The following is a 15,135-nucleotide window of genomic DNA, read 5'->3' on the forward strand; positions in this document are numbered from 1 at the left end:
CCAAGGATTCTTCATTCACTTGAATGATCAACTCTCCTCTATCAACATCAATCACAGCCTTTGCTGTGGCTAGGAAGGGTCTGCCAAGGATGATGGATTCATCCATGCACTTCCCAGTCTCTAGGACTATGAAATCAGTAGGGATGTAATGGTCTTCAATCTTCACCAAAACATTCTCTACAAGTCCATGAGCTTGTTTTCTTGAATTGTCTGCCATCTCTAATGAGATTCTAGCAGCTTGCACCTCAAAGATCCCTAATTTCTCCATTACAGAGAGGGGCATGAGGTTTACACTTGACCCTAAGTCACACAAGGCCTTCTTGAAGGTCATGGTGCCTATGGTACAAGGTATAGAAAACTTCCCAGGATCCTGCCTCTTTTGAGGCAGTTTTTGCCTAGACAAGTCATCCAGTTCTTTGGTGAGCAAAGGTGGTTCATCCTCCCAAGTCTCATTTCCAAATAACTTGTCATTTAGCTTCATGATTGCTCCAAGGTATTTAGCAACTTGCTCTTCAGTGACATACTCATCCTCTTCAGAGGAAGAATACTCATCAGAGCTCATGAATGGCAGAAGTAAGTCCAATGGAATCTCTATGGTCTTATTTTGAGCCTCAGATTCCCATTGGAACTCAGAGGAGATTGGTACACGCCCACTGAGGTCTTCCTCAGTGGCGTCCTCCTCCTCTCTTTCCTCTCCATATTCGGCCATGTCTATGGCTTTGCATTCTCCTTTTGGATTTTCTTCTGTATTACTTGGGAGAGTGCTAGGAGGGAGTTCAGTAATTTTCTTGCTCAGCTGTCCCACTTGTCCTTCCAAATTTCTGATGGAGGACCTTGTTTCATTCATGAAACTTTGAGTGGTCTTTATTAGATCAGAGATCATTGTTGCTAAGTTAGAAGTATTTTGCTTAGAACTCTCTGTCTGTTGCTGAGAAGATGATGGAAAAGGCTTGCTATTGCTAAACCTGTTTCTTCCACCATTATTGTTATTGAAACCTTGTTGAGGTCTCTCTTGATTCTTCCATGAGAAATTTGGGTGATTTCTCCATGAAGAATTGTAGGTGTTTCCATAGGGTTCTCCTAGGTAATTCACCTCTTCCATTGAAGGGTTCTCAGGATCATAAGCTTCTTCCTCAGATGAAGCTTCCTTAGTACTGCCAGGTGCATTTTGCATTCCAGACAGACTTTGAGAAATTAAATTGACTTGTTGAGTCAATATCTTGTTCTGAGCCAGTATGGCATTCAGAGTATCAATCTCAAGAACTCCTTTCTTCTGACTAGTCCCATTGTTCACAGGATTTCTTTCAGAAGTGTACATGAATTGGTTATTTGCAACCATTTCAATCAGCTCTTGAGCTTCTGTAGGCGTCTTCTTCAAATGAAGAGATCCTCCAGCAGAGCTATCCAAAGACATCTTGGATAGTTCAGAGAGACCATCATAGAAAATACCTATGATGCTCCATTCAGAAAGCATGTCAGAAGGACATTTTCTGATCAATTGTTTGTATCTTTCCCAAGCTTCATAGAGGGATTCTCCATCCTTCTGTCTGAAGGTTTGGACTTCCACTCTAAGCTTACTCCATCTTTGTGGTGGAAAGAACTTTGCCAAGAAGGCATTGACTAGCTTTTCCCAAGAGTCCAGGCTTTCTTTAGGTTGAGAATCCAACCATATTCTAGCTCTGTCTCTTACAGCAAAAGGGAATAGCATCAGTCTGTAGACCTCAGGGTTAACCCCATTAGTCTTGACTGTGTCACAGATTTGCGAGAATTCAGCTAAGAACTGATGAGGATCTTCCATTGGAAGTCCATGGAACTTGCAATTCTGTTGCATTAGAGAAACTAATTGAGGCTTAAGCTCAAAGTTGTTTGCTCCAATGGCAGGGATAGAGATGCTTCTCCCATAGAAATCAGGAGTAGGTGCAGTAAAGTCACCCAGCACCTTCCTTGCATTGTTGGCATTGTTGTTGTTTTCGGCTGCCATGTGTTCTTCTTCCTTGAAGAACTCGGTCAGGTCCTCTAAAGAGAGTTGTGCTTTAGCTTCTCTTAGCTTTCGCTTCAAGGTTCTCTCAGGCTCAGGATCAGCTTCAACAAGAATGCCTTTGTCTCTGCTCCTGCTCATATGAAAGAGAAGAGAAAAAGAGAATGTGGAATCCTCTATGTCACAGTATAGAGATTCCTTGAAGTGTCAGAGGAAAAAAGAAATAGAAAGAAGAAGGAGAAGAAGAATTCGAACTTTAATTAGATAAGGTTCGAATTGTGCATTTAGAAGGAGTGGTACTCCATAAATAGAAGGATGTGGGAAGGAGGGAAGAGAATTTTCGAAAATTCAATTAAAAAGATGTTGGTAATTTTCGAAAATTGAAAGTGGAAAAGAAATCAAGTGATTTTTGAAAAAGATTTTGAAATTAGAAATTAAAAAGATTTGATTGAAAACTATTTAAAAAAAATGTGATTAAAAAGATTTGATTGAAAAGTTATGGTCTTAAAAAGATGTGATTGAAAAGATATGATTTGAAAATAATTTTAAAAGATATGATTTGAAAACAATTTTAAAAGATTTGATTTTGAAAATTAGTGACTTGCCTAACAAGAAAAGATATGATTCAAACATAAAACCTTCCTTCATAGAAAAGGCAAAAAATGTTCAATCAAATCATTAATTGTTAGTAAGTATCTTTGAAAAGGGAAAGAAATTGATTTTGAAAACATTTGATTGAAAAGATATGATTTGAAAAAGATTTGGTTTTGAAAAGCTTTGAAAACTTGAAAAAAAAATTGATTTTGAAAACAAAATCTTCCTCCTAGCACCATCCTGGCGTTAAACGCCCAGAATGGTATACATTCTGGCGTTTAACGCCCAAAATGCACCCTTTTTGGGCGTTAAACGCCCAACCAGGTACCCTGGCTGGCGTTTAAACGCCAGTCTGCCTTCTTCACTGGGCATTTTTGAATGCTCAGCTTTTTCTGTATAATTCCTCTGCAGTATGTTCTGAATCTTCAATTCTTTGTATTATTGACTTGAAAAGACACAAATTAAAAATATTTTTGGATTTTTAATAATCAAAATGCAACAAGAATCAAATAATAATGCATGCAAGACACCAAACTTAGCAGTTTGTGTACTACTGACACTATATGAGACACATAAACACTCAAGCCAGAAGAATTCAAAGATCAAAACAAAGAAATATATGCATGGATTCGAAAAATATAACAAAAACATGCATTTGACACCAAACTTAAGATGAGACACTAGACTAAAGCAAGAAACATCAAATATTTTTGGTTTTTTTTTATGATTTTGTAAATTTTTTTTTGTATTTTTCGAAAATTAAGTGGGAAAAGGTATCAAAATTCTTAATGAGAATTCCAGGAATCAGTGCAATGCTAGTCTAAGACTCCGGTCCAGGAATTAGACATGGCTTCACAGCCAGCCAAGCTTTCAAGGAAAGCTTCGGTCCAAAACACTAGACATGACCAAAGGTCAGCCAAGCCTTAGCAGATCACTGCTCCAAAAGCAAAATTGATGAGAATCAACAAGCTCTTGTGGTGATAAGTTGAAACCTCGGTCCAATCAGATTAGACATGGCTTCTCAGCCAGCCAGATTTCAACAAATCATCATGAAACTCTAGAATTCATCTCCAAGAATTTCGAAAAAAATAAATACCTAATCTAAGCAACAAGATGAACCGTCAGTTGTCCAAACTAGAACAATCCCAGGCATTGTTACCAAAAGCTTGCTCAAAACTTGAACAATCCCCGGCAACGGCGCCAAAAACTTGGTGCGCGAAATTGTGATCACTACAACTTCACACAACTAACCAGCAAGTGCACTGGGTCGTCCAAGTAATACCTTACGTGAGTAAGGGTCGATCCCACGGAGATTGTTAGCATTGAAGCAAGCTATGGTCATCTTGTAAATCTTAGTCAGGCAAACTCAATTGTATATGATGATGAACGAAAATAATATAAAGATAAGGATAGTGATACTTATGTATATCATTGGTGTAAGAGCTTCAGACAAGTGTATGAAGATGCCTTCCCTTCCGTCTCTCTGCTTTCCTACTGCCTTCATCCAATCCTTCTTACTCCTTTCCATGGCAAGCTCGTGTAGGGTTTCACTGTTGTCAGCAGCTACCTCCCATCCGCGCAGTGAAAGCTAATGCACGCACTCTGTCACAGTACTGCCAATCACCGGTTTGGTTCCCTCCCCTACCGGAATAGAATCCCTCTTTTGCGTCTGTTACTAACGCCCAGTAGGTTACAGGTTTGAAGCACGTCACAGTCATTCAATCATTGAATCCTACTCAGAATACCACAGACAAGGTTAGACCTTCCGGATTCTCTTGAATGCTGCCATCAAGTCCTGCCTATACCACGAAGACTCTGATCTCACGGAATTGAATGGAAGAACAATAGTAATTGCATTAATACTCGAGGTACAGCAGAGCTCCACACCTTAATCTATGGTGTGTAGAAACTCCACCGTTGAAAATACATAAGAACAGGGTCTAGGCATGGCCGAATGGCCAGCCTCCCAAAGGTCTCAGATAGCATAAACCAAAGATAGCTACCAAAAGTCTCTCTAAAAGCTTTTTTAAAAGTCCTACTTATAGAAAACTAGTACATAAATGAGTAAATGACATAAAAATCCACTTCCGGGCCCACTTGGTGTGTGCTTGGGCTGAGCAATGAAGCAATTTCGTGTAGAGACTCTCCTTGGAGTTAAACGCCAGCTTTAGTGCCAGTTTGGGCGTTTAACTCCCAATTAGGTGCCAGTTCCGGCGTTTAACGCTGGAATTTCTTGAGGTGACTTTGAACGCCGGTTTGGGCCATCAAATCTTGGGCAAAGTATGGACTATTATATATTTCTGGAAAGCCCAGGATGTCTACTTTCCAACGCCGTTGAGAGCGCGCCAATTGGGCTTCTGTAGCTCCAGAAAATCCACTTCGAGTGCAGGGAGGTCAGAATCCAACAGCATCTGCAGTCCTTTTGAGTCTCTGGATCAGATTTTTGCTCAGATCCCTCAATTTCAGCCAGAAAATACCTGAAATCACAGAAAAATACACAAACTCATAGTAAAGTCCAGAAAAGTGAATTTTAACTAAAAATATATTAAAAACTAACTAGATCATACTAAAAATATACTAAAAACAATGCCAAAAAGCATACAAATTATCCGCTCATCACATACGCGTGGATGGTGCTCTGTTTTTCAAAATTTTTTATGTTTTTGCACCGATCCAAGCATTCCAAACCTCCAAACAGCTACCAAAACACCATAAAACCTTATTTAACATGTTATACTACCAATTAAACTCAACTAACTAAACAAAACATGAAATTAAACTAATTCTACCATATTTACAAAAGAGAAAATGAGAAGATGTTACCATGGTGGGGTGTCTCCCACCTAGCACTTTTATTTATTGTCCTTAAGTTGGACTTATGGGGAGCTTCTCTCAAGGTGGCTTGTGCTTGTACTCATCTTGGAACTTCCACCAATGCTTGGACTTCCAATAAGCTCCATCATTCAAGATTAATATCTCCAAGCTTTGATGGAGTTCTTCACAAACCATGGGCTCCCAATGTTGATCCTCTTCTTGTGATCCGGGATCCCACACTTTATTTTCACACCTGTCTTGAAGTTGATCATCATTATTAGTCCATCCGGGTGGTAAGTAAGATGAATTCTCTGTATAGTGGCCAACAATCCTCCTAGACCCATCTATTTGAGCACTACTCCAACCTTTATATCTCATGTTTAATGCATCAACCATAATGAGCCTTGATTTGCAACGCCCACCACAAAACCTTTTCCGCTTACGCTTCATCCCACAAACTTCCCTAAGTTGGCCATCCGTTTCAAGCAAACCATATTCAAGTGGGATAACAAAGCTAATAGAAATGAATTTCACCCACTCAAATGAAGGTGTAACCAACCCCCGTTCTTCTATTTCTAGGGACTTCCACCTCTTCACAAGATCTCTTAATCTCAATCCTTTGTTTAACAATTTTATCTAAACCTTTTCCTTTACACAAATCATAATAGGGAGGGTGAGAAAAATTTACCTCTTCAACGCTTTCAAATCCAACCGGAGAAGGTTCTTCATGCTCAAAGGATTCTTCACCACTAAGACTTGATGCTTGATCTTCATCACCAAGGGAACTCAATTCTTTCTCTATCCTATCCAAGTCTTCATATGGAATATGCCTTGGAAGGTGTGCACTTTCCTCCCTAGCATTAATTTCAATCATCTTGGAGGGGTTTTCTTCAACTCTATGTTCCCATGGAGGTTCCGCATCTCCTAAGTCTTCTACCACTTCTTCCTTGTCTTCAACAATTAAAGCTTCCTCCAATTGTTCTAATACAAAGTAATTTCCCTCATTTGCCACTGGAGTTTCCAATATCTCCTTCATGCTAGGTTCTTCATTTGATTCTCCATATGTAGCCATGGAAGTTCCTTGGGTGTTCAAGCATTGGGAGGCTAATTGATTTGTTACGGCATCCAAGGCGGCCATGAAATTTTGCACATCCCTTTTCATCTCTTCTTGACCTTGAACAAGAACACCAAGGGTTTCATCCATTAGAGGTTGGGGTGGGTGGAAGGGTTCATTATTTTTGGGGAAGGGTTCATAGTAGGAAGGTGGTTCTTCTTGGTAGAGTTGTGGCGGTTCAATATTTTCCATTCTTTTCACTTGTTGCACAATACACTCCATGGTTGCTTGAAATTGATCCAATGATTCCTTGAGATGATCCCTTGACTCTTGTTCCTCTTGGATAATATGATTAGGATCATGTGGCTCTTGGTTCAATGGATATGAGTATTCTTCCATGGGAGGTTGTGGTGGAAAGTAGTATTCATCTTGTGGTTAAAAATTTTCATATATTGGAGGTGGTTCATCTTGGTAATAATATGGAGGAGGTGGCTCTTGAAAATGTTGATGTTGGAGTGGTGGTAGCTCTATGTGTGGTTCATATGGCTCATATGGTTGTTGGTAGGATGGATATGGATTAGGGTCATATGAAGGTGGTTGGTGAAAAGAGGCTTGTGAGTATGGTTGAGAGCTATGTTGAGGATATAGTTCATAGGCATATGGTGGTGGTTCTTGAAAGTCACAAGGTGATTCACCATAGCCATTGGATTGATATGCATCAAAAAATGGCTCTTCTTCATAGTGCATTGGTGGAGGTTGTTACCATGAGGATTGATCATATGCATATGGTTCCTCCCACCTTTGAGTATCCCATCCTTGATACACATTCTCATTGAAGCTCTCATTTCCTACAACATAATTAGAACCAAACTCATGGCCAAAGTGAGAATTCATGATAGCAAGAAGAAAATGAAAACAAAACCAAATAAGAAGCAAGAAAATTAAATCCTAAAACTAGTAAGAGCTAGCAAAAGCAAACATATTCACACTATTCACATATATACAATAACCAATAACATAACACCATTGCAATTCCCTGGCAACGGCGCCATTTTGATGATTGGATTTTTGACGGTTTAGAATTCACAAATGAATTCTCGTTGCAAGTATAGTTTTTAAACCAATCACTAATTCTTTCATACAAAAAGTTGTTTGTCACTAAAACAAACCCCTAAAATTTATAAACCAAAGTATTCAAACCTCGGGTCGTTCTCCCTAGGAATTACAATAAAGTGTCTTGTTATTGGTTAGAAATGTGTTTTGGGATTTTGGATAAGAAGCATGAAAGTAAATGGCAATGAAAATAAACTAACAACTATAAAAGGCTCTTGGCAAGGTATGAAAATTAGAAGTTCTATCCTAGTTATCCTTCTCAATTGTGACGAGAATTATTCAATGCTACCACTTAGTTAACCCTTACTAAATAAAGGAAAGTCAAGTGGATGAATTGACTTGAGCCACAAGTCCTAGCCAACTCCCAAGGAAAGACTAGCTTTAGTGCACTCCAAACCAATTAGCAATCTCTCCAATTACCAATCAAGAAAGGAATTAGATAACTCAAGTGTCACTAATTACTCTACCTAGGCCAAGACGAACAAAATCTATACTATATCTAGAAGAGGCATTTTAACAAACACATAAAAGGCAATAAAAGTAAACAACATAAATTGCAAGAATTAAAGAGAGATCTAACTACAAAGGCAAGAGATCAACAATAGAAAAGCAAAGAAGAACAATTATTATGAATTACCTCTTATTGAATTGAAAGAAAATGGAAGGAACAATAGTAGATCTACAACAAAGCATAAGAACAACATAAAGGAAATTACAACAAAGGAATGGAAGAAGAATGAATGTAACTACAAGGAATTGAGAAGATAGAAGTAGAAGAAGATGAATTAAAATCTAGATCTAAGAACTAATCCTAATCCTATTCCTAGAGAGAAGTGAGAGCTTCTCTCTCTAGAAACTACTTCTAAAACTAAACTATGACTAATGGTAACTAACTTCTAAAGTATGAAAGTATTCTCATTCCCCTTTCAATCCTTGGCTTAAATAGCATCAGAAATGAGTTGGATTGGGCCCACAAGGCTTTAGAATTCGCTGGCCATGTATTGCTTTAAGTGGACCATATGGCAGCAGCGACGTGTGCACATACAGTGCGCGTACGCGTCACCATACGTGTAGCAACTATGGCAAATCTTATATCGTTTCGAAGCCCCGGATGTTAGCTTTCTAACCCAACTGGAACCGCATCATTTGGATCTCTGTAGCTCAAGTTATGGTCGTTTAAGTGCGAAGAGGTCGGCTTGACAGCTTTCCGGTTCTTTCATTTCTTCATGAGTTCTCCAACTTTTCATGCTTCTTTCTTCATTCACTTGATCCAATCTTTGCCTCCTAAACCTTAAATCACTTAACAAACATATCAAGGCATCTAATGGAATCAAAGAGAATTAGATTTAGCTATTTTAAGACCTAAAAAGCATGTTTTCACTCTTAAGCACAATTAAAGGTGAAGTTATAAAACCATGCTATTTCATTGAATAAATGTGGGTAAAAGGTTATAAAATCTCCTAAAATCAATACAAGATAAACCCTACAAATGGGGTTTATCAATCGCTAGTCAGTGCTTTCGTGGAGAGATGTCGCATTAGGTCTGATTAAACTATCCAGAGACACATACTTTTCATATGTCATTCAGGGAGGGCACGATTAAACTATAGGATGTAGCATTAGGCCTCCCAATCGACGGTGAGTATGTTAGTGGATGTCTAACGGACTTTGAGCGGTACATTGAGGGTGGCTGACCTCCATGGACTTGGTTCGAGGAGCTATTGGTGTCTTAACCTTCTACGGACTGTATCGACAAGTTCACTGTTAACTGCACTTTGATGCAGAATATATTTGTGCACTTGGATGCAAGATACATGATAAGCCACTATTTTATGATATATTTTGGACTGTATTGAGTGGGTTTTGTCAACTATCCTCACACTTATGCATGTAAACTGCATATTTTTCATTACATTCCTAATTTTATGCTATGACTGAAAACATGCTTCCTAGGTCTTAAACATGTTAATTTTTAATTCTCCTTTATTACCATTCAATACCGTGATGTATTTGTGAAGTGTTTTCAGGTTTACAAGGCACGAATGACTTAAAAGATGAAGATCAGGCATGTCAAAGTGGAAGGAACACAAGAAACAAAGGAGCTAAAAAGCGAGGAGCGACATGCATGCATGGCTGACGCGTGCGTGTGATTTGGAGCGTCTTACAGCGATGCATACACGTGACTGATGCGTACGCGTGACCTGTGCAGAAGTCCAGTGACACGTACGCATGACCGAGCATCACGTGCTGTACTTAACAGAACTCGCTGGGGGTGATTTTTGGGCTGATTTGGACCCAGTTTTAGGCCCGAAAACACAGACTAGAGGCAAGGGTGGAGCTGAGACTGAAGACACTTCACTTTTCATTTTAGTTTTTGCTTAGTTTTGAATTCTAGGGAGAGAAACACTTACTTTTCTCTAGGGTTTTGATTTCTTATTTTTGCTTTGGATTAGATCTTGAGAGAGTTGCTACTACCTTCAAGTGGAGTCATTCTTCTTTCAATTTTCTTCTCTTTTACTTAAATTTCTCCTTGCTATTTAATTGCTTTGAACTTATATTTGGATCTTGTTATTTTTGAATTTTTTTACTAATGCATTGAAGTATTTTATATTTATTCTTATTGTTTGTTTGATTCATGTTAATTATTGTTCATGCCAATTTTAATTTAATTAATTCCTCAGAATTACCATGTCTTGTATTTACTCCCATTATATGTTATTGAAAATGGCATTCATGTTAATGACTTAAAGCTCTCAACTTGGTGATAAACCATTATTTTATGATTTATATTGTGTTTAATTGAGTGGTTTTATTAAGTCTTCACCCACTTATTCATATGATTTGCATGTATTTACAATTCCTTTCCAAAATTATTCTATGATTGAAAACTTGCTTCCTAAGGATATTTTAATTGTATATTCTTATTCTCCTTTATACCATTCGATGCCGTGATCTGTGTGTTAAGTGTTTCAGGCTTTATAGGGCAGAAATGGCTTAGAAAATGGAGAGGAAGCTTGCAAAGATGGAAGGAACACAAGAAATTGAGGAGACGATCAACGAGAAGTGACGCGGGCGCATGGCTCACGCGACCGCGCGAAATGGAGGAAATTGCAGTGACGCGCTTGCGTGCCTGACGCGATCGCGTAGATTGGAAGCTGCATGAGTGATACGAATGCGTGGACAACGCGCACGCGTGGCACAGAAAACGCTGAGTGACGCGAACGCGTGGATGACGCGGTCACGTGATGTGGGCGATCTGCAGAATTACAGAAGTCGCTGGCATAGAGTCTGGGCTGCGTTTTAACCCAGTTTTTGGCCCAGAAATGCAGATTAGAGCCAGGGAACATGCAAAGACAAGGGAGAACATTCATTCCGCATAATTTCTAGTTTTTAGATCTGATTCTACTCCTCCTCTAGGTTTTTCTACATACATTCATAATTTAGGATTTGAAGATTTTGGCTTTGGTGATTGAGGAGAGTCTACCTCCGGAACTGGTCATTCTAGTTTGTTTACCTACTTTTCATTTACTCTTCCATATTCTTAATTTTTCCAGAGTTGACATTGGATTACTTTTAGAGTTCATAAATACAAGACTATTTTTATTTTTAATTGATCTCTTTGATTATTATTTATCATGTCTCTTTTTATTTTCCCTCTTAATTTTGTGAAGTCTATATTTATGATGATGGAGTAGTTGCCCAACTTGATTAGGAGTTGATTAAAAAGAGAACCTTGAGTTGGAATACGCAAGAGTTCAATTGTAATTGGTTCGTTATTGGTTGACTTGTTAGTCACTAACTCTAATCCTTCCCAAGGGAGAGGATTAGGACTTGTGAATAGAAGTTGACTTTTAACTTGACTTTCCTTCATTCGTTGAGGGTTAACTAAGTAGAAACAACTACTAATTATTAATTGATTTTGAGAAAATTCCAACAAGGATAGAACTTCCGATTAATCTTCTCCCGGTCAAGATTTTTATTTAAATTACATAAATTCTCTAATTTAATTTTCTGTTCATCAAATTAAAAACCAGTTTGAAAAACCTCTGATTAGTAAAATAGCACATCTTCCTGCAGCTCGTTGGGAGACGACCTGGGACTCATACTCCCAGCATTTTATTTCTAAAATTTGTGACAACTCTTTTCTAAATTGACAAGTGGATTTTTGCTGGTTAAAAACTGTACTTGCAACGCCATTTTTCTTAATAATTCTTAATCTGCTAATTTCCGCCACATCAATTTTTGGCGCTAGTGCCGGGGAGTTGCAATAGTGTGCTAATTTATTGATTGAAATTTATTTATTTGTATTTTTCTTTTTATTTTTGCTACTATGTGCTGCATGTTTCTTTCATTGAATGACACGTTCACTACCTGATCGAAACTTGCCAGTATTTGATCCTGAGTTTGAAAGAACTATTTCACGTATAAGGCAAGCTCGCATCTGTTAGTCCTCTCCGAGGATGAATTTGAAACATCACTTAAGGAAGAAACACGCTCCCTTTCTACTGATTCGGTTGATTTACGTGCAGGTGACATGGTAGCACCTAGGAGAGTCACTATCTAGGAGGCTGGAGCCCCTGATTTTACACTGCAACCGTATCAGGCGCATCACCCAGTGGTGGCTGCAGATTTTGAACTAAAGACTGCACTACTCAATTTGATGCCTAAGTTTCATGGCTTACCTGCTCAAGAGCCTATCAAGCACCTTAGGGATTTCTAGGCAGCCTGTTCTTCTATCAGGCGTGATGGTGAAGATGAAACTTCTATTCTGTTAAAAGCCTTCCCGTTCTCTCTCGAGGGAAAGGCAAGAGAGTGGTACTACGCCCAACCTAGAGTGACTGTTGCTAATTGAGACACGCTTAGAAGGGAATTTTTGGAAAAATTCTTTCCAACTGAAGTTACTGATAGATTGAGGAAGGAAATTTTCATGATTGTTCAAGGCAAATCTGAGACTCTCCACGAATATTGGGAGCGCTTCAACAATCTTCTGGAAGCATGTCCCCATCACATGATTGAGAAGCTAGTGTTGCTCGGCTACTTCACACAGGGCATGAAGCCTCAAGATAAGACCACATTGGAAGGTGCTAACAATGGGTCTATGAAAAAGTACAAGACCACTGATAAGCATGGTAATTGATCAGCGACTTAGCTGAATCCACTAGGAATCACAGGCAAAAGCAAGGCCACTCAAAAGCTGTTGCAAAGGTATCCTCTAGCAGAGAGACTATTGCTCTAACTCAGAGTATATGTGAAATGACCAACTTACTGAAGCAGATACAGTTGAGTTAACAACAAGCTCAGCAAGCTCAGCCTTCTCCACCACAGCAAAGCCAACAGTTGGTTCCACAAAGAGTATGCGGGATCTGTGCTGATTATAGTCATTATACTGATGAATATCCACAGCTTCAACAGGAAGACAACACCGTGGCAGCCACTCATAACTTCTATGACTGCCCCAATCAATGATACAATCAAGGTGGCAGCTATAACCATGGATGGCAGGACAATTCCAACCAAGGTTGGAGAGATAATTCTAACCAGGGTTGGAGGGACAATCATAACAGAGGAGGCAGAGATAACAATGGAAACCAGAGGTGGAATAACAATAACAACTTTAGGTAGCAGAATCAGAACCAGGCCTACAGAGCACCTCATCTAAGGCAGCCGCAAGCATCTCAGCAGACCCCTCAGATCACTTATCCCTCTTCATCTTCTAATGATGAGTTATTACAATCTATTGATCGGAGGCAGCAAGCCATGGAAAATAACCTTACTTCTACTCTAAATGGTCTGAACTCTACCTTGCAAGCTCTTGTCTCACAGATTGGATCACTAAATAATTCCAACAACCAGCCTTCGAGCTCCAGTGGAATCCCCTCTCAACTATTACCCAACCCCAAGGGTGGCATCAATGCCATTACCTTGGGGTCTGGCACCACACTACAAGGGGGTATCCTGAGGAACCAAGCTTGCTAGAGCACGCCCCAACTGAGGACATGGTTGAGGTAGAGGATGTTGAAGAAGAAGATGAAGCACAAGGCATGACCGAAGCTGAAGCAGCCCAACCAAGGAATGCAGAACCCCAGCAAGCTGAAGTTGTAAGAGACGCCACTCCTATCCCATTTCCACACCTTGCTAGGAAAGCCAGAAAGCAGACGAAACTTGATCCTAAAATGGTAGAAATCTTCAAAAAGGTTGAGGTAACTGGTGCACAAAATTGTGATCATCAATGGCACCATCAACATGGTACGCTCAACTAAAATCTCAACTCTTTATCACAACTTCGCACAATTAACCAGCAAGTGCACTGGGTCGTCCAAGTAATAAACCTTACGCGAGTAAGGGTCGATCCCACGGAGATTGTTGGTAATGAAGCAAGCTATGGTCATCTTGTAAATCTCAGTCAGGCAGATTCAAATGGTTATAGATGATTTATGAATTAAGCATAAAATAAAGATAGAGATACTTATGTAATTCATTGGTGAGAATTTCAGATAAGCGTATGGAGATTCTTTGTCCCTTCCGTCTCTCTGCTTTCCTACTGTCTTCATCTAATCCTTCTTACTCCTTTCCATGGCAAGCTGTATGTTGGGCATCACCATTGTCAATGGCTACAGTCCCGTCCTCTCAGTGAAAATGTTCAACGTGCTCTATCATAGCACGGCTAATTATCTGTCGGTTCTCAATCAGGTTGGAATAGAATCCAGTGATTCTTTTGCGTCTGTCACTAACGCCCAGCCTTCAGGAGTTTGAAGCTCATCACAGTCATTCAATCCTCGAATCCTACTCAGAATACCATAGACAAGGTTTAGACCTTCCGGAGTCTCTTGAATGCCGCCATCAATTCTAGCTTATACCACGAAGATTCCAATTAAGGGATCCAAGAGATATCCACTCAATCTAAGGTAGAACGGAGGTGGTTGTTAGGCACACGTTCATAGGTGAGAATGATGATGAGTGTCACGGATCATCACATTCATCAAGTTGAGGAACAAGTGATATCTTAGAACAAGAATAAGCCGAATTGAATAGAAGAACAATAGTAATTGCATTAATACTAGAGGTACAGCAGAGCTCCACACCTTAATCTATGGTGTATAGAAACTCCACCGTTGAAAATACATAAGAACAAGGTCTAGGCATGGCCGAATGGCCAGCCTCCCAAAGAGGGTTCAATCATAAAAACATGATCAAAAGATGTCAAATACAATAGCAAAAGGTCCTATTTGTAGAGAACTAGTAGCCTAGGGTTTACAAAGAAGAGTAAATGACATAAAAATCCACTTCCGGGCCCACTTGGTGTGTGCTTGGGCTGAGAATTGAAGCTTTCATGTGTAAAAACTTTTCTTGGAGTTAAACGCCAGCTTTTGTGCCAGTTTGGGCGTTTAACTCCCATTCTTGTGCCAGTTCCGGCGTTTTACGCCAGAATTCTTGAGCTGACTTGGAACGCCTGTTTGGGCCATCAAATCTCGGGCAAAGTATGGACTATTATGTATTGCTGGAAAGCCCAGGATGGCTACTTTCCAACGCAATTGAGAGCGCGCCAATTGGAATTTGTAGCTCCAGAAAATCCACTTCGAGT

At 39.5% G+C, this 15,135-nt stretch overlaps 1 non-coding gene across 1 annotated transcript; it reads left to right on the plus strand.

The window, feature by feature from the left end:
• Nucleotides 1–1,468: 1,468 nt before the first annotated feature.
• On the plus strand, nucleotides 1,469–1,576 carry LOC130964868 (small nucleolar RNA R71). Its single transcript, XR_009080935.1, has one exon. It is a non-coding gene; the product is annotated as a small nucleolar RNA R71 (small nucleolar RNA).
• The last annotated feature ends 13,559 nt before the right edge of the window (nucleotides 1,577–15,135 follow it).

The sequence above is a fragment of the Arachis stenosperma genome, chromosome 2 (assembly GCF_014773155.1).
Source record: "Arachis stenosperma cultivar V10309 chromosome 2, arast.V10309.gnm1.PFL2, whole genome shotgun sequence".
Taxonomy (NCBI): Eukaryota; Viridiplantae; Streptophyta; class Magnoliopsida; order Fabales; family Fabaceae; genus Arachis; species Arachis stenosperma.